Source organism: Aotus nancymaae, unplaced genomic scaffold (assembly GCF_030222135.1).
Source record: "Aotus nancymaae isolate 86718 unplaced genomic scaffold, 86718_ANA_hifiasm-v0.15.2.pri h1tg000046l, whole genome shotgun sequence".
Lineage (NCBI taxonomy): Eukaryota > Metazoa > Chordata > Mammalia > Primates > Aotidae > Aotus > Aotus nancymaae.
Window position 1 is genome coordinate 5434839 of NW_026988460.1, and position 19776 is coordinate 5454614.

The window sequence follows — 19776 nt, forward strand, 5'->3', positions numbered from 1 at the left end:
CAAAGAGCCCAAGAGTAAAGGGAATTCACAAATATGTACTAAACTCAGATACCCACACCCTAATAGCTTCTGCCTTCTAGAGATAAAAATATAAAGTCTTTACGGAAAGATTCTTCTCATCCCTTTTAATGCAAAGAAATAATATCCTAAAAACTCATTAGGAACCAGACATCTGTGCTTAAGACAATGAACAGATCAAGCTTTAAGGGGCTATAACTCTGAAACAGGCCTGGCAGGACTTTGAGTATTTCCACTAAACCACCTCTTCCGTTGTCCAGTACTTTACAAAGCAAATATTTATACTTTAGCAGGAAAATCCTGAGCTGGACTGTTACTTCTCTTACCACCCTCTGCACCCCTTTGTAAGATGTCCCTCTCCAGTGACCCTGGAGTTCTGAACTGCATTTGCTCTATTTTGTTACATGACAGTAGCAATAGAAGAGGTAAGAGAAAGTGTCTCCAAAGAATCCTAAAGTACCCCCGTCCAGCTGAGAGAACTGCATTCCTACAGCGTGATCACAGCTAGGGTCGCTAGGGCTGATCCAGAATCACTGTGCCTCTGTACACATGAGGCACATCATCTGTATTTTCACCTTTTGTGAAAATGCTCCTTAGTGTTCACAGACGTGGTTACCCACTGAAGCAGGAGCTAAGGCACAGAGAGAGACAGGTGTTTGATAGAAAACCACAGAGACAAAAAGCACCCAAAGAGTTGCTTTAGAATTTTTCTTTTATTTTCAAAAACTCCACAATATAAATGACTGAACCTGAGGTTCCAAGTGTGGCTTCGACCAGCAGCATGAACATCATCGAAGACACAGGGTCCCAGTCTCTACCCTAGACCTACTGAACAAGAATCTGCATCTTGACCTCCATGCACCCCAAGGTCTGAGGAGCACCGTGCTCTTGAAGAATTATGATGCAGCTGCTCTTGATGGGGAGATGGTAAGGAACATTCCCTAACTTCCAGGACATATGTAAAAGTCTGTAGAATACCTGGATTTGAATCATCAGAGTAACTTGTTTAAAAAAAAAAAAAGAAAGAAAGAAAACAACAACAAAACAGATTTCTGGGCCCTGTCTCTCTCAGACCCACTGAATTAGAATCACGGACACTCAGGTAGTCCTGGGGTCCACTCCAGTCTGCAAACCACTGAGCAACTTCAAGTGTGCATCTCCTCTGTGCTGCTTCTCAGGCTGATTTCAATATACTGTTAAACTGATCAACATACGGTAACCTAATAATTTACAAAAACTTCAAAAAGCATGTCATAGCTTTGTATATGCCCTAAAGGGAATGGAGCTGGGGCAGGGTTCTGGAATTCTTAGGAATGATACACACCTCTTTACAAATAGTGTATTTTTTAAAAAGGAAATGTGTGCATTCTCGGTAACACATGCACTCACACATGCTTTCAGTGCTAAACTCTTCACAGAAAATGACAGGCGGACGTGGAGATATCCACACGAGCACACATCCTCCCCACTTCTGAAATACAGAGGCATACATCTGAGAGTACATCCCCATGTATAGACTACTTCAAACAAAAACAGACCAGCTAAAGACCAAAAGCACTCCCTTAAATCTAATATGCACTTTGTCTAGGACCAAACCAACTCCAACTAATTTAACAAGCAGCAATAAATAACCCATTATATGTTAGCTTTTAGTCATTAAACACCCGTCCCTTTTAATTAAAGAAAACTTGAAAACTAGCTCTCAAAGGGGTCCTACAGTTAAATGTTTAAGAAAAGACTGTTTTTGATACAAACTGCATAAAAAAATAAAGAAAACTCTTAAATGTTGGATGGGGTGCTATTTCAAAGAATGAACTAATTGCAACCTGAGAGAGAAACAAGATACATTTGCTTCTGGGTACCTCTCCCATGGCATACTCTTAAATAAGGCCCAAGTTTCAATTCAGGAGTAGAAGCCCAAATGTTTTTTGTTAATGTGAAGAGTCAAAATATTTTAAAGGATCACACTTCCAATGCTTGCAATTTCCCCAATGAGAAAGAAAGAAAAAGAAAGAAAGAGAAAGAAAGAAAGAAAGAAAGAAAGAAAGAAAGAAAGAAAGAAAGAAAGAAAGAAAGAAAGAAAGAGAAAGAAAGAAAGAGAAAAAGAAAGAAGGAAAAGAGCTATTAGTAATAGTTATGGATGGGTATGCGGTGAGATGCTTTATCTGCCGTTGCGGATCTGCAGGAATATGCAAGAATGGTTTAATAAACACACCATATTTCACTTTTGAGTTTAAAGTGTTCTTTTTTGTGCAATTAAGTTATTAAAACATGACTATAATTTGACTACATTAAAAACACAATGAAGCAAGTCTTCAGGTAAAGCAACATGGACAGACAAAGGATTTCCAACAACACAGCCAAAAAGTCACGTCAAACTGAGGGAAAGGAGGTAAGGTCTGTGGAAAGAACAACAGTTGCCCTTGCTCAGATGATTAAAGTATTTGGGGGAGGTAGCAACAGTCCTTCCCCAGCAAAGATACATGGGGCATACTTTACGAAATCAACAAACGAGTCGCCCTTGTTTTATGGCAAAGCACAGGGCAGCAGGCACAACAGAGAAAGAGAAAGAGGGGACACACACACAAACGTCGGGCAAAACAGGAAATTTGAGGAAACTATTTCTGAAACGTAAATAAGGTTTTCTGTTACTTTCAATATTGCAGAAGCAAAGAAGCTCCACTAGATGGAAGGGGCCGGGTTTTCTTATACATCTCGAATTTTTCAGCACATGGGCCTCAGTTCACAATGTACGGAGCTGATATTTCACATACAAATTGTTAACATGAGAATCAGAAAACATTTTTATTTTAAATGTTCCCCTTGACACTCAGCCTTTTCTTTTCTCTCTTGGAGATTGTGGGAAAAGCCTGTTCCCAACTCCTCTCCACGCTAGCTTTGGGACCCAGGACAATGTATTTGTCTTCTTTGACATCACTTTCTTCGCTGGAAGAGGAGGACAAGAGCAGTTCCTACTTCACAGAAACATCGTGAGATACCCAAATTACACAATGACTGACATCTAGTTAGTGCCAAATATGCTAGGTATTTTTATTACTAACAGTCGGGTAATTCTACTCTCAAAAGTAACCTATGGGATATCAGAAACTCAGTTCTTGGTAGTTTTTTTTTTCCGTGATATATCTACGTCAGCTCATATCAGTGGCTTTACTTTTAAAGAAGGAGTGTTAGCAGGTTATTGCTATAGAAAATGCTCCATATGAAAAAGATTGCCCTGGTAACTTATCTGAGAGATGTGTCAATTACCCTTAAAGACAGGAGAATACACAAACACGGGTTCTCATGCTAGGATATAAAGATGGGTATTTGGATAGTGCTGACAGAATGCTGGGCTACTGAAGACAGAGTTTACTCATTCACACATCTTTGCCATGTTCTTAAATGTCTTTGCTAATCCTCACTATGAAACTTAAAAAAAAGAAAAGCATCTAGAAATCCACAGAAATCAGGGTTAAAGTGATATTAATAACATATTTGTATCATCATATACTTGTGCATCAATATCATTTTCAAAATTAGCAATCCAATAAAATTGAAGTCAAAAAAGTGAACCTAATAAATGTATACACACTGGATTCAAGAAAATATGCAGTAGTGCTGTACCTACGCGATCCTAAAACACCTAGGTAAATTACAATGACTGTGCTATGCTGCAATTTTACTATCAATTAGCATGGACCATTTTTCACCAAAAATCAAACAAATCCTCTCTTTCTGCCAGGTACATACCTAAAATATCCTCAGTCATCACAAAAGAGATCCAAGTCCTTGGGGGATTGAGCCACCTTCCATCTCTACCCCCATGAAATTAAAGCAAGAACTTTATCAAAGAAGACGACCAAAAGGACTCCGGAGTGTGAAACAACAAGAGAGCATTAATTCTGAATTACAGTGCTTTTGCAGATTCACAGCGCACTTCCCTCTAAAGCACATTTTAGTTTACTATGTCTCACACCGCAGCAATTGAGAACTCCTGTACACAAAAATGCTAGGGGAAATGGCTCAACCGCTGGGTCAAAATTTGCAGTTGGTCTGACATGCACAATCTAAGCACTCAAAAGATATGCCTGGGAAATAAGATTTTATTGATATTTATGGGTAGGTTTGTTTGCTACAAGTCTCAGCCATTCCTTCTTACTTTCTTCTTTTTAGCAGAACACACTCTGCCTCCCAGTGTCCCACATGGACGCACAGGACAGGGACTATTGTGCTCCAGGCTTCCTTGCAGCACATCTCAACCAGTATTGGCTACGACTCCAGCACCGTGTGCCAATTTCAGGAAAATTAGAGTTCAGCTCTTTCTTTTCTCTCCATTTTCGTAATCTCACAGAGGCACAACTGTTCCAGAAACCAGCTCCCCTACCAGTCAGATATTTACACTAAACCTTTACTAAAGGGCTTGCTATTACAATGCTATCTCATTGATACAAGATTACTTCACTTCTGAACCACATCAAGCTATATAATACTCCAACAATCAAAAACATTGCCCCTCAAGAAAGATGCAGCCCAGATGATTTTCATGTGCTTATGTGAGCAGAATGCCAACATTTTTGTTTAATACAATGCAAATCTCAAAAAAGAGTTTAAACAGGAAGGCAGCATGCAGGCAAAAATCCTTCCAATGTGTACATGTCCACATACATACATTACATAGACACATGTCAAGCTACAAAGAAATCATCCTGGATCAGAACTTTACATACTGTCAATTTCTCAAGGTGCAATCCCCTTTTCAAAAGCCCCAAACCAGCATCAGATCAAATGAATTTTTTTTTTTAATTTTGGGAAAGTGTAATATCCCTGTGCTTGACAAGGTAAAATATTCTGCCTTTTTACTCTGATTTGCAAAATAGGTAGGTGAGCAAAATAAAAGAATACAGCATTTACCTATCTATTTAGCAAATAATATGGAAGACCTACTCTACATCTTTATTCAAATGAAAATATTTTCCCCTAGCATTTATTTCTTTAGCTGGTAGAAGCCCCACCCTGTAAGGAACACAGGCTTAAAGCAATCTCTTGCAATGGACCATTTTACTTATTCTGCAATTTCTTACCCAAATTACACAGGTATAATTATTTTGACACTATAATGAAAAGAAAATGGGATTTGGGCACTGTAGGTTTATCTAATAACACTATTTCTTGCCAGACTTCACAGCACTGACAGTCACAAAGAACCTTGTCCATTCCAATAGGAAATATTTGATTTTAATGTAGGAACATTATTTATTTTCACCAAGTTGCTATTATCAGAAAGGATATGATAGCTGAATAATAAAAATGAAATCAAGAAATTCTGGTGTTTCAAGGCTTTATTTTTTTCTGCTCTCACTTTTGACATTTTCTTCCCCTGGAGAGACAAGATAAAGTGCTGTCATAAATGGGTGACTTTTCTTGTCAAATGACAGATTTGATTCTCCATGGTAACCACAAATCAAGGTGCTAGTAGGAATTAAAGCTTCTCTTAAAAGGCGTCTTTATGTTTATAAAATGAATTTAAATTAAATGGGTATTAGGTACAGTCTTTACCTCAATTTATTTATTGACTGAAGAGCTCTGGATTGCAAGAAGCACATTTGCATTTTTAAGGAGAGATAACATATTGTCCTGACAGATGTATAAACAAAGCAAGTTACAAGGTCATGCTTCATACACTAGTTCTGAGACCCAAGAAGGGGATACAGATGGACATCTAGCAGTGAAGAAGTATTTAAATACTGAAAAAGGTGTAAAAATTACCTACAGGGGAACAGATGATGGAGTCTCTTTAGTTCCCCTCCTAAGGCAGCTTTTTTTCTATTCCCAGTTAATAAAGATTTGTGAAATTGTCACAAACAGAACGCCAAAAGGCAATCTCCCTCTTCGTCTTGTGTCCCTCATGTAATAGATAGAGGGTGGTTGTTTTTTTTTTTTAAATCCCTTCATCACAAATAAATATTCCATTCAAAATGAAAGTATTTTCGCCTCCAAATTCAAGTACAGCTAAAATGAAACATTTGCTTCCTAATGTTTTTAAGAAAGGCAAGCACGAAAAAGACTATATATGATGATTTCAGAGGAATGAGATAATTAATCAGGGTGTTAAGCTGCTTTCAATTTTCATAGGAAATGAAAGCTGATTTGCTTCTTTTTTTCAGCCATTAGAACTTAAGAAGCAAGATTATGTGTTATTGGATCCTAAAATAATGTATCAGGCCCCATCTTCTTGATATTAGCAAACCATAGCTGGTCTAGAGGACTGACGGTTTTTTTTGTTTTGTTTTGTTTTGAGACAGGGTCTCACTCTATCACCCAGGCTGGAGTGCAGTGGCACGATCTTGGCTCACTGCAACCTCTGCCACCTGGGTTCAAGCGATTCTCCTGTCTCAGCCTCCCAAGTAGCTGGGATTACAGTTATCTGCCACCAAGCTCATCTAATTTTTGTATTTTCATTAGAGATGGGGTTTCCCCATGTTGGCCAGGCTGGTCTTGAACTCCTGACCTTGTGATCCACCTGCTTCGGCCTCCCAAAGTGCTGAGATTACAGGTGTGAGCCACTGTGCCCAGCCAGAGTAAGGGTTTTAAGGACACAAATAGTATTTTAAAAGTTGAAGTAAATCTCATTTTTGGAAGTTTCCATCAGAGCACAGGGCAATGGTAACCTGTCTGAAATGTATATTGTCAACAGTATAGTCATTCAGATGGACAAGTTTAACATAAAATAGAGAAAGGGAAAATAAGAGTCTCATATTATACACTGGTAGTTGGGAGAATTCATCATTCTAAATGGCAGCCATGTAAGCTCAGCAAAATTTGATTGTATACCATCTCTAGTTGAAAGAATAATGTGTAGAATTAAGCGAAATTCACTTCTTACAATTATCTGATGGTGGTGCCTTTGACTGTTGGGAATAGCTCTGACAAGCTGAAGGGCAAAAAACAACTGGTACAATTACAATAAAGAGATGGGCAGTATCATCCAGGAATTTGTGATTTAAATCTAAAGGCCTGGAAGTTTTTGTTTGTTTGGGTGCAGAGGGAGGTATTAGTTTTATCTTGGGGAAGTTAAAAAAAAGACTGTCCATTCTTGAGTTTAATCAGTACAAGCTATAATAAAATGGTACCTAAAAGTTATAAATCTCTTTGGAACTCTGTGTACAAAGCATATTTTATGGCGGTGTGAGTCACACAGAACTCTCTATTTCAGTCACAATGGCTTTTGTTTCATATTAGAATAAAGTGGGTTGATGATCTTATTCTCATTCCGTGTAAAAAGTCAAACTAACATCATGTCTAAAAACATAGGTCGACAAATTACCCAGAAACAAGTGCTAGAGGAGACCTCATGCAACATAGTAAGAGCATGGTAGATTCTGCAGGGTTAAGACATCAGTTTCAAATAAGCCATGATCCTATCACTGTGCTTCAGCCTGGGCGACAGAACAAGACCCTGTCTCAAAAAAAAAAAAAAAAAAGGAGAAAAACACAGTCACTGCCTACAGGGGCCACAGGACTCTGGCATCACAATGTAAAGCTACCCCATCAAGAGGAGATTGGCAGAGCTTGGCATTTTAAGGAAGAGTGATTAACACTAAGAGAACCTGACCCTCCCCAGAATCACTGGCCCTCCCTTCAGCCAGAGGGGAGAATCAAGGCTATCTGAATGCTAACAAGAATGTCCCATAAAACTGGCACTATCTCTACCCAGTGTTGACATTGTCTGCTTTAAATAGTTCACTAGTAGAGAAAGGAAGTCACCAAGATGAAGGCCTTACAGGATTGCACATAAACACTTGCTGCATAAAATCAGGAAACACTTCGCTAATGCACGACTGCATAAAGCAAATTGCTCATTAAAATGAGACTCATCAGGGTAAAAAATGGGAATGCTGAATTGGCCTGGAAATGAAGTTATTTACCATTTTGTTTGAAAGGGGGGACAGAAGAAGAATATGTAAACCCATTCCAGTCATGCAGTTGGAATCTGGTTACTCTGTTTAGATGTTCATGTCATAGAATCAGCTCAAGAATTTCTCAAGAAAAATAAAATACGGTTCACTTCAAACAACACCTTCCACCTGCCTTCTGGAGTGCACTAGGCTTTTCGGAGGTACATTCGGCCTCACAGAATCACGTATCTATGATGGGTCAAATACACAGATAAAGTTATCTTTCTTGGGAAGCTCCAGTCACCGTTCAACTTTCTAAAACAGAATAAAATAAGTGAGAACCCATTCGTGTAAAGTTGAAATTTCACTGGGTATCTTCAGCCAAATCCTCCGTCGGATTTAAAAATCAGTTAAATGTGAGAGGGAAATCATTGCATCTATGTTAGAAATCTGGACTTGACTCAGAAGAAATTCCGTGTAACTCCATTGTATTCTAATCATCCAATGAAGGAAAATCCAAACCAGCCACCACCTATGTGTTTTTTATTTGTGTGTGATGTCGCTTCATTTGGTCCAGATTAAGGACAGCCACATATATACCACTGACTTGAGTTTACTGCTGAACCTGCCCTAGCAGGCTGGTCACCCCAGGTCTTCTCTTGAATGCCAATGCTATGCCAAAGCCAGCACCATGAATAAAACTACCTCCTATTCCCCATCAATGGACCAAGTGTGCATTTTCACATGGAAAGCGCCTGCCTGCAAGACCAGCACCTGACTTAACCCTGAGCTTCCTCTCCTGGCCTCTGTGCCCCTTGGTGGGAAAGCCTCTCCTCTCTCTGTGATTGTCACTCTCAGACCTCAGAACTCACCAAGGAGGCCGAGTGTGGTGGCTCATACCTGTAATTCCAGCACTTTGGGAGGCCAAGGCAAGCAGACATCTTAAGGTCAGGAGTTCAAGACCAGCCTGGGCAACATGGTGAAACCCCGGCCCTACTAAAAATACAAAAAAATTAGTCGGGAGTGGTGGCATGTGCCTGTAATCCCAGCTATTCCGGAGGCTGAGGCATGAGAATTCCTTGAACCTAGGAGGTGGAGGTTGCAGTGAGCCAAGATCATACCAACTGAACCCCAGCCTGGGTGATACAGTGAGACTCTGCCTCAAAACCTCACCAAGAGGGAAAATACCCACCACAGGTCACCTTTGGAAAACAGCTCACACCTGCCACATGGCTATAGGTTCAGGAACATTCAGGGCCCTGCTGGCAGGGAAGACACCCTGAACTCAGGAGCTGCACGCAACAGGCTCTCCCAATTGCCTGACATGAACGGTGATACTGAGATTCTCTAGGCTGGGGTCTCTATCCACGAGATATGAGGATATCAAAAACAACTTCTACCTTACAGAGGTGTTGTACTTTTAATTAATGTCTGTACCATGCCTTGTGGTACCTGAATTAAAGGTAATGTTTAATGAAAGCAAGAAAGCAGCCACAAGGGTAGCTACCATGATTGCGTCTTGACCCCAAACACAGCACAATTCAATCACTCATCTCCTGGAGGTTTTGTCTGGCTATGCTTGATATGCACAGGCAAAGTCCAGAACCAAGAATGGCTCCTGCAGAGGCATGTATTTTGTAATAATGGAAGTATGGATGCTGGCCAGGAAGAAGGCACTGGCAAGAGGGGATCCAGCCTGAGCAGGATGGAGAGGAGGCATCAAACAAACATTTCTGCAAAGGCTGAGTGTCCAGTTTACCAATCTGTAAATGAGGTACACTAATGCAGAAAACAGGCTATCCATGGTGGCTCACGCCTCTGTCCTAGCACTTTGTAAGGCCAAGGCAGGAGGACTGCTTAAGCTCAAGAGTTCAAGACCAACCTGGGCAACTTAGGGAGACCCCCATTTCTACAAGAAATTTAAAAATTAGCTGGGCACGGTGGCACATGCTGTGGTCCCAGCTACCTGGGAGGTTGAAGTGGGAGGAACAGCTGAGCAGAGGCTGCAGTGAGCCATGATCGTATCGCTGCACTCCAGCCTGGGCAACAGAACGAGACCCTGTCTCAAAAAAACAAAAAGAAGGAAAACAAAGTAACTGCCTATGGGTCTACAAGCTGGGAGCAGATGACGAGCATCCTCAGAGAATGCCCGGCTACCCCCAGTGCGGGGCTCTCGCTGACTGCCAAAGCTGGCAGCCTCCAAAGAGGACCGGAGATGTCTCCGGAAAGGCCCCACACAAGTTGGAGCGCTCTCCTGGGAGGGGAAGGTGAATCAGAGGCCAAGTTACTACTGTTCCATGCTTGGCCTCTTTGGGGAGTTGACTGGAGCTAGGGTACCTCTGGCTCCTGGGAGCTGGGAAGTCAAGAAGCCAAACAGCATGATGCCCTCCCCTCCCCACCTGGCACTTTTGAAATGGCCTTTCTCCATAGGCACTGCCAGGAAGCACACTGCCTTCTGCTCTACTCTTTTCATCCCCAAGGTGGGGGGATGACCGAAGGCAAGTGGCCTCTTTGATCTCTGCTCAACAGTTACTTCCTCAGGGAAGCCGGGTCCCTTGACTAGGCATCACAAAGGTAGCACACACACAAGACTGACTTTTTGCCAAGCGGGGGAGTAAGCAGACGTGGGAAACCCGACTGCCCCAAGTTCAGTCTCCAAACTGCCCCTCTTCCCCTTACCTAACCTCATAGGAGCTACCTGACATCTAACCCTCAGTTTCATCATCTGTACAATGGAGATTGTAGCACCTGCCTCATAGGGTTTTCTACCATGTGTGGATCCAGTGAGCTATTGTAAGCACTTAGAAAAGGGTCAGCCTAGAATTGTCATCTTCTTCCTCATAACAAATATGATCTCCACTAGGCGGATGGGAAAACTGAGGTACTGGGTGCTTAAGGACTTTACTTATGATGCAACAATCAGGAAGTGATCTAACCTAAGCTGTCCAACTCCAGAGCCTGCTCTGTGAAATCCAAGCTACAGGCCCTCGTGCAGGGCCCACAGTCTCTGTTTTACATCATTGAAAATGGCACTGAAATCTTACGTTTATTCATGCAATGCTCCACAAGAGCAGGGGCTGCACCTGGTTTCACTCACTATTGTCTTAGCACAGCGTAGGTGCTCAAAGAGTTTTACAAAAGAGCAAATCCATCCTTCCATTCATCTAAGCCAGGGTCCTTAACCCCCAGACCACAGTCGGGTGCCAGTCTGTGGCCTGCTGGAAACCAGGGCTGCACAGCAGGAGGTGAGCGGCAGGCAAGCAAGCAATACTGCCTAAGCTCCGCCTCCTGTCAGATCCGCAGTGGCACTGGATTCTCACAGGAGGGCGAACCCTATTGGGAACTGCGCATGCGAGGGAGCTAGGTTGTGCACTCCTTATGAGAAGCTAACTAATGCCTGATGATCCGAGGTGCAATAACTTCATCTGGAAACCACTCCCCCAACCCCTCGCATCCGCGGAAAAACTATCTTCCATGAAACCAGTCCCCAGTGCCAAAAAGGTGGTGGACCACTGATCTAAGCAACATGCTGGACAGATAAAACTAAACATTTATAAAGCTGAACACCAGGCACAGGAGTGTACAGGCCCCTCTGGAAACAGACGCCAGCCCATCGTAAGCCTGCCCCAGATCTTCCAAGGATGTTTTCTCTGCCTTCTCTCCACCACCAACTGCTGCTTGACGGCTCCCAACCTCTCCTGCTTTCCTGGCCTGCCCTTATTTTTGTCTTGGGGCTGGGAAAAATCTGAACAGGCGAGCTGCTAACTTTTCTCTAGAAAACAACTTTCCCCAGCTATTTGTCAACTTCTGTCATTCAAAGGGATACAACACAAATGTATATCTTTAATGAAATTCACAGTCAAGGAAAGTTGTCATCATCTAGTTATATCTGTTATGACATACATTTCATTTTGTTCAATACATAACAGAGAAGCTATTTAATCAAACAGAAGATTCTTGCTAAAATGACAGTCCAAGCAATGTCCAAACAAGCGTTTATTATGCTATGCGAATCTGATCGGGATTGGATTGTTTTCAGCGGATTTTTTTTTTCTTCCTCTTCCATTGAGAAAATACTCAGGGGGTGGGTACAGAAAACAACACTGGACAATGGAGGCGGAGTCTGATGCTGAGTCAGCGGCAAGTGTGGGGACCCACTGAAGTCTACAGGGAAAAAGTAGAAAGACACATCCGACCGTCGGGAAGGTCACAAACGGCACTGCCTAGGGCAGGCAGTTGCATCTTCCCTCTCCTTACCGTCTAGTTCTACACGAGAGACACAGGTACAAGCTCTAAACACAGACACATGGCAGGAATGATGACATCTGTGTTCCTCAAGTGATTCTTATCCTTGGATACATTTTGTTTGTCTTCACAATTTAATGAACACTTAGCTTCAATGAGAAAATCCATGTTACTGCAGGAGAATTTAGTGAGTTGGAGAGCTAGCCCAAGGCCAGAAAAACAAAAGGAAAAAATGCCAAAGGAGGTGATTGGGTATTTGGGCTTTGGACACCACAGATGATACGAGTTTGAGAAAAAGGAAATATATATTATGTATGTGTGTATGTGTATATGTATATAATGAACACATATACATACATGTACATGCATACACACATATGCATATGCACACATATACATATACACATACATATATAATACATACACACATACATCTATATACCAGTAATGTTTAGAGGATGATAAATTTCCTCCTTTTACTTCATTCACCACACAGTACCTGGAACAAAGTAGGATTTCAACAAAAGAATTGTCGGGTGATTGGATGGGTAGATAGATGAACAGACAAGTTAATAGAAGGATACATGGGTAGGTGGGTGGGTGGCGGACCAATGGAATCTCTCCCCAAAAAAATGACTAATAAAAATTATTTTAATAGATGATTCTAAGACGTGGCAGCCCTTTATCCAGGGACTTCCTCCTTACTCTTGCTCAAGGTGTGGCCTCGGCCATGCCAGACAGCACTTCTATTAAAGGAAGAAAACATCTTTATAAGATAGCTGGGAGTGGCCTGTGGCTAAAAAACTTTCCTTTTCCTGAGCCAGGTTAATTGGTCACCATGGCAACAATGACAAAGACTGCCAATTAGCCCAAAACTTTATATTACTATGCTAATGTTCTAAGTAAATGAGGGATGGTGGAGCCCAGTAATTCTCACACTGAAAGACTTGCTAAAACAAAGATTGCTGGATCTCTCCTTCAGAGTTTCTAATTGAGTAGGTCTGGAATAGGACCCAAGAACACACTTTTACCAAATTTCCAGATGATGGTGATGCTGCAGTACTGGGACCATGCCTTGTGAACCACAACTCTTGACAATCTCCAAGGTTCCATGGATTCCAGTAGGTTACAAGTCTATTCGTGATCTACCAAAACTCTTCTTAGCTGAATCGACTTGGAAAAGTAGATCCAACCTTACCTAAGGTACCATAAAGGGTCACAGTATTGTTAAAAAGATCAAGATACCTGATCATTCCAACAGTCCTCATTAGGTGGGATTTTTTAATCCTTGGAGAAGTAATATTTTTGTTTTTGTTTGTTTTTGTTTTTTTTTTTTAACATTCCTGTATTCATTTTGGAAAGTTAAAAATATATCCAAACATTTGAAAAAATAAATTTCAAAAATTCAGTCACAATATGATGACAGAAATTGAACTTGAGAGTCTAAGAAATTCCGAAAGGGTCATCTAAAGTCATTGCTTGGCTTCCAACAGGATTTGCAACCCAGCCACCAAATGTCAATAAGTATGCCTGACTGACATGAAGGTGAGGGGCCCCAACATTTCTCCTTGGTGTGACATTTCTCCTTGGTATGACTGTCCTGTTCCAGAGTTGAGCCACCTTATAAAACTCTTCCTATGTCCTCACATGACACAGGGATCTCACCTGCTCTTGATACCTTTCTAATGTTAGGTCTCTGGAGAACAGCAGGGTGAACAGCCCCCTGCTTACAATTCCTTCTGCTATGTATAAAGACATTAAAACTCCCACCCACCCTTTAACCAGGCTTCTCCTCTGTATGTTAAGTAGTTTCCATTCCTTTAACCTTTCTACAAAGATCTATTCACCGCCCTTTCATCATTGCCATGGATCGCCTCTGCAGCCCTTCTAAAATCCCTACCCTTTCCTTGTTCTCCCCCTGGGGCCTGGACAAGTCACTGTCCTGACTCTTTCATGGACTCTCTTTCATACATCCTGAATCATGTGAGGTTTTTAAGAACAGTACTTCATTGCTGACACAAGCATCAGTGTGAAAGGAGACGCACCAGACGACTCCACTTTACTGAAGAACTGAAAGAGAAAAAGGAGCAGGACCAAGCTGGCATGCCAGTGGTTGAGCAGGACACAAAAGATATCTCGGGAGTCACTCTCCTCAATGAGAATTTGGACCCAGGGATGTTTGAGGCCTGTCGAGTACTTCCAATTCAGAGCAATTCCACTGGCGCAGGGTGTTGGCTTGTAAATGGCAATATCCAAATCAGAGAGGAAATGACAGTGCATTCCAAGGAAAATGGCACACATTTAGACTGACTAAGAAAATAACAATAAAACTGCAAATTTATTCTGCATGTGTGATCACGATTATCATTACATCAAGTTCCATATATGCCCAGCCAGAATAAATATTAACCCATTTTATAAATGACTTTATACTGCATTTGTGGATACAGCTCCACCCAAACCCAAAACAACACTGTTTCCATAGTAACCAACAGATTTCAAAGAAGGAAAAAGGAGGGGAAGACTTCAGAACGGATAGCAATCAAATAAAATAGCCAGCATCAACAAAATATGTCAGCATTATTTAAAACACCCAGTTAGGACCATTCTATAGTTTAATCTCTTTCCCAGAAAACCACCCCTTCCAAGTTACCTTCTTATAAAGCCAATCCTCCCTCAAAGAAACAATCGCAAAATTGTTTCCATTTTAATTGAGGAAAGAAGTAAATTTCTTGAGTCATTCCTGGGATACAAATGGGAGTATGATGAAGAAAATAACATCTACTAAGTGCCTTAGCACACCCAGAAATTCACATTGATTACCAATTGGTGATGATAAAATCTTAGCTGGGCTTTGATGATCACATTAGAGTGTCTATTTTCTTGTTGAATGTAATGGAGGGGAAAGAGCAAAAGCCAAAATGGAATGCCAGGGAGCTAAAAACCATAAAAGCTGCAGACCACCCTCAACTGAAAGCCAGAATTTTCCCTGAAACTTTCTCAAATATCAGTTCCCCCCAGTGAATTTTGCACACAGATGATGTGCAGTAGCTCTCCACATCTCCACATCCCTGCAAGTTCTTTGGTCTTATGTCTATAGATAAAACTCAAAGCAACACCTACAGGCAGCATCTTGTCTGTAGAATAGAAATGGCCTCATGTGGCGTAATCTATGAACTCTAAAAACTCAACAGTCCTGGTGATCCCTCTTCTCCTCTCGCTTTCTGACTGCCTCCTGATTTCAAAATATTGCAAGTAAAATAAAATAATATATTAAAATAAAATTAATAAAAATAAAATAGTCATAAGACATAAAAAAGGAATTTTGAGTCTCTAGCTTCTACTGTCCTTCAGAAAGAAGTTCTGAAGTAATTTATTAATGTGGTCTCTCTTATATTCTAGCTGTGTGATTGTGGGTAAGTTATTTAACATCCTCTTAACTTTTGTGAGTCTGTTTCTTCATTTGTAAAACAGGAATAGTAAGAGCATCTACTGTATAGAGTTGTTATACAGATAAAATGAATTAACTTGTACAAAGAGCTTAGCAAAATACCTAATAGACAACAAAGAGAATCTTTACTATTACTTTTCTACTACTAATGTTACTGTTACTGTTGTTATTCATAAGTAAATCGTAAGTAATTCTTCTTTCTTAAGACTTGAGTTAAAAAGTGATGGCTTTCCTTAGAAACAATGTTTGAGGCCTGGCGCAGTGACTCATGTCTTTAATCCCAGCACTTTGGGAGGCCAAGGAGGGTAGATTGCCTGAGCTCAGGAGTTCAAGACCAGCCTGGGCAACATGGTAAAACCCCATCTCTACCAAAAATACAGAAAATGAGCCGGGCGTGGTGTGTGCATCTGTAGTCCCAGCTATCCGGGAGGCTGAGGCACGATAATCGCTTGAACCTGGGAGGCAGAGGTTACAATGAGCCAAGATTGCGCCACTGCCCACTGCCCTCCAGCCTGGGCGATTGAGCGACACTCTGTCTCTTAAAAAAAAAAAAGAAAGAAAGAAAACATTCAATATTGCAGAGAGAAATACTGCTGAACTAGGACATCTCACAAACTTCAACTATGCAGTGTATCAACTAGTCTTGAATGGCATAAGCTTCTGAAACAGATAGAACTGGATTTGAATGGTACTTGCAGCTGTGTGCCCATGGGGCTGTCCCTTAACCTTCCTAAGCCTCAGCTTCCTCCCTCTACAATGGGAGTAGTTAAGAGTGACCACCTAGGACTTGCAGCAAGGATCAAGTGCGAGAATCCCTGTATAGCATGTCACAAAGAATCTGTTATATTAAATATTAAATACATGTTGACCATTATTTTTCAATTTCTTTGCTTGGACAAAACATTGATTCAACAACTATTTATTGCACCCTACTGCATGCTAGACAGTTAAACTATTTATTGCATCTACTGTGTGCTAGATGGGGTCTGTGCTCTTATGAAGTGTACAGCCCAAAGGGGAAAAGCTTACATTGAATAAACATACACAAATATACCTATTTAATTATATATATAAATTATATATTATAATAAGCATATCTTTATGTTTATTATACATTAAAATAAACATGCACAAAACTATAGTTAATTCTGTATATAATTATAAACTTTGACAAGTGTTGTAAAGGAAAAGAACAGGGTGAAATAACTGAGGTTTGTCAATGGGAATATTAGGTCACACTTTTAAGATTTTTCTACTGTACTCAATATAACACCAAAATGGTATATCCCACCAATAATCACCCAGAGTACAATATTTTGCATATATACCTTCTAGTCATGTCCACAAAGGATTTAAAACAACTGCAAGGCCTTCCTTTTAGGCAAAACTATAATAATGTTCCATTCTCCTTTTCAGCTTAGATGGAAAACAGGCTAAGTTTATATTTACAGCAGACATGCAAATTGAAATACTCGAGTGATAGAAAAGAAAAAAAGAATTGAGACAGCCCACTCTGAAAGCCATACCTTCAACGACCCCACAGGTTTTGTTCCTGTGTTACTTTATGAATCATCAATATCTTAAGAATCATAAAATCCTGGAATATGGCAGTAGCTTTACCATGTTCCCAGATGAATAAAATGATAACTCCATGTTCTGACGATTCAAAGTGGTTCCATCTGATCAGACCAAGAAAGACTCAGCAGCACAACACCAGGTGCCTCCCAGGTTGAAGATTTATCTGAATTTATTCTACAGCCCTACTGGGAGAGGTTCCCTGTACTTCTACCTACAGTTTGCCTAATGGTAGAAGACATACATAAATGTAATTACATTTACATTTTATTATGAAGTCGGTGAGTCACTAAAAGTCCATGCTAGACGGTACATTTTATAGTTTTTCATTATGTTTTGTGTGCTTCATTGCCTTTAGGGTCATATTTTTGTCGGGGGAGGAGTTATAAGTATGGAATACTTATTTTGCAGAGGACATATCTTTTTGTCAGGGTGTTTGCTTCTACCTCCTCAGGACCACTCTCAACTGGATTATCTGAATTCCCCTTTTTAACTTTGGTCCACCATTCTTGGTAAGGAATAACGATTTAGACTTTCAAAAGGTACAGAACTGTTCATACCCAATATACACTCGATACAAACCATATAAAAATGACTGACCAAAACATGAAAAATCTTATGGGTGTGCGAGGATTCAGTAGAAGTTGTGAAAGTATGTAAAATCATACTTTTCCCTTTTTTTTTGTATGTTGCATTTTAAATTACGTTCTTCAAGTCATATTTTGGATGTTGGTTCCACTTGTTCTGATACATGTCATTTCAATCCAATAAAGTAAAGGATGCCAACCCTGAGAGAAGACCTCTTCTTATTCTGCCCAGCATTTGGGACTTTGAAACCAGCCCAGAATTCCAACAGGAAGCCCAAGTCCAGAGAACAAATAAAAGAGCATCTAAGCTCACTATTTTACTCCTAACGAGGCATTTTGTTAATTTTAACTATTGTAGTCTGTAAGAGAAATATGTGACCAGGTGCAGTGGCTCAGGCTTGTAATCCCAGCACTTTAGGAGGCTGAGGAGAGTGGATTACAAGGTCAGGAGTTTGAGACCAGCCTGGCAAATACAGTGAAACCCCGTCTCTGCTAAAAATACAAAAATTAGTTGGGTGTGGTGCCACATGCCTGTAATCCCAGCTACTCGGGAGACTGAGGTAGGAGAATCATTTGAACCCAGGAGGCAGAGGTTGCAGTAAACCAAGATCGCACCACTACACTCTAGCCTGGGTGACAGAGCTAGACTCCGTCTCAAAAAAGAAAGAAGAAAGAGAAATATGTTAGAATAATGTATAGATGGACATGCTAGTTGGTTTTTCCCCCAAAGTGAGAAAAGAGAAGCCTAGTACACATATTAACCCCACTCATTCAAAATCCTCAAGATTTGCCTAGCTCTGCAGCTGCCATTTATGACATGCTCCAACCACACGCAGGCATTGCACTCCAGGGTATCTTCAATTAATTAGTCCTTATGATGACATAATAAGAGGGATTTTTAAAAATTTCAATTTCTCAGATGATGAACCAAGGCTCAGTATGGTAAAATAATTTATGAAAGGGCCAGACAGCTAAAAAATAACTGAGCTAAGATTTGAACCCATAGCCTGACACCACAGCCTGTGCCTGTAACCACCACACTCCACTAGACAAACACTGGTCTCCATTTTAGATAACAGAATAACTTCAGGTGCATAGCTCATTTAATCTCACAAGATCTCACTCTGGGGTATGCTATTATGTAACAGAGGAAGATGAAAAGAGATGCAACTGGGTGAAATAAGTTACCCCGGTACATATAGCTAGGAAATGGCAGAACTAGGATTTTAAATGAGACCCTGAATTGTGGGTCTGCAAACATTCTCCAATACTATGGTCCAATATACTCCCCTGAAATACACTCCACCTTTGGGCTGGTAGACAGGATTGATGTGGAAAAAAATGAAGCAACTAAGAGGAAGAAACAAAAATTTCCAACATTAGATCTTATTCAGAAGTGGTTCCTTCATGTCATATGTCCTTTCTGTAGGCACTGTCAAAATATGGTTCCAAAATTTTGTGTATAGCCTTCTCACAAGTAACAAAGTAGCATGGAAAACCACCTATAACACAAGGACTTGTTCTACAATGAAATGGCAGCCATAGATACAACTGATGTATAACTTGGAAAACCACCTATAACACAAGGACTTGTTCTACAATGAAATGGTAGCCATAGATACAACTGATGTATAACTTGGAAAACCACCTATAACACAAGGACTTGTTCTACAATGAAATGGCAGCCATAGATACAACTGATGTATAACTGCCCACCACCTCTCCCCCACCATCACCTAATGAAAGAAAGACAACAAAAGGAAACCAAATCAAATGTCCAACAGAAGGAAAATAGTTAACCAAATTAGTGTGTAAACCAGTGATCCTCAACTGGGAATAAGAAGGGAGTTGATATTAGGAACTCTGTGGAAGCATTGTCGGTTGTCACAATGACCTGGGAGGCATCCTGCAAAATAAATACCATGCAAGCTGTGACACACACAAAAAGAACTGTTACATCTCAAATAGTGATGGTGTCCTCATGAAGAAAGACAGTAATCAATTA

At 40.6% G+C, this 19776-nt stretch overlaps 1 protein-coding gene across 5 annotated transcripts in view; it reads right to left on the reverse strand.

Moving 5' to 3' along the window:
- Window positions 1-19776, reverse strand: part of FOXP1 (forkhead box P1) — a 635379-nt gene that overhangs the window by 505412 nt on the left and 110191 nt on the right. The window contains exon 1 of one of the 5 annotated variants that reach the window (XM_064361904.1): window positions 3769-3786. The exons of the other annotated variants lie outside the window; for them this stretch is intronic. The gene's annotated coding sequence lies outside the window, so the exon portion shown is untranslated. Of the gene's footprint in view, window positions 1-3768; window positions 3787-19776 lie in introns of those variants that run through there. 5 annotated transcript variants of the gene reach the window in all.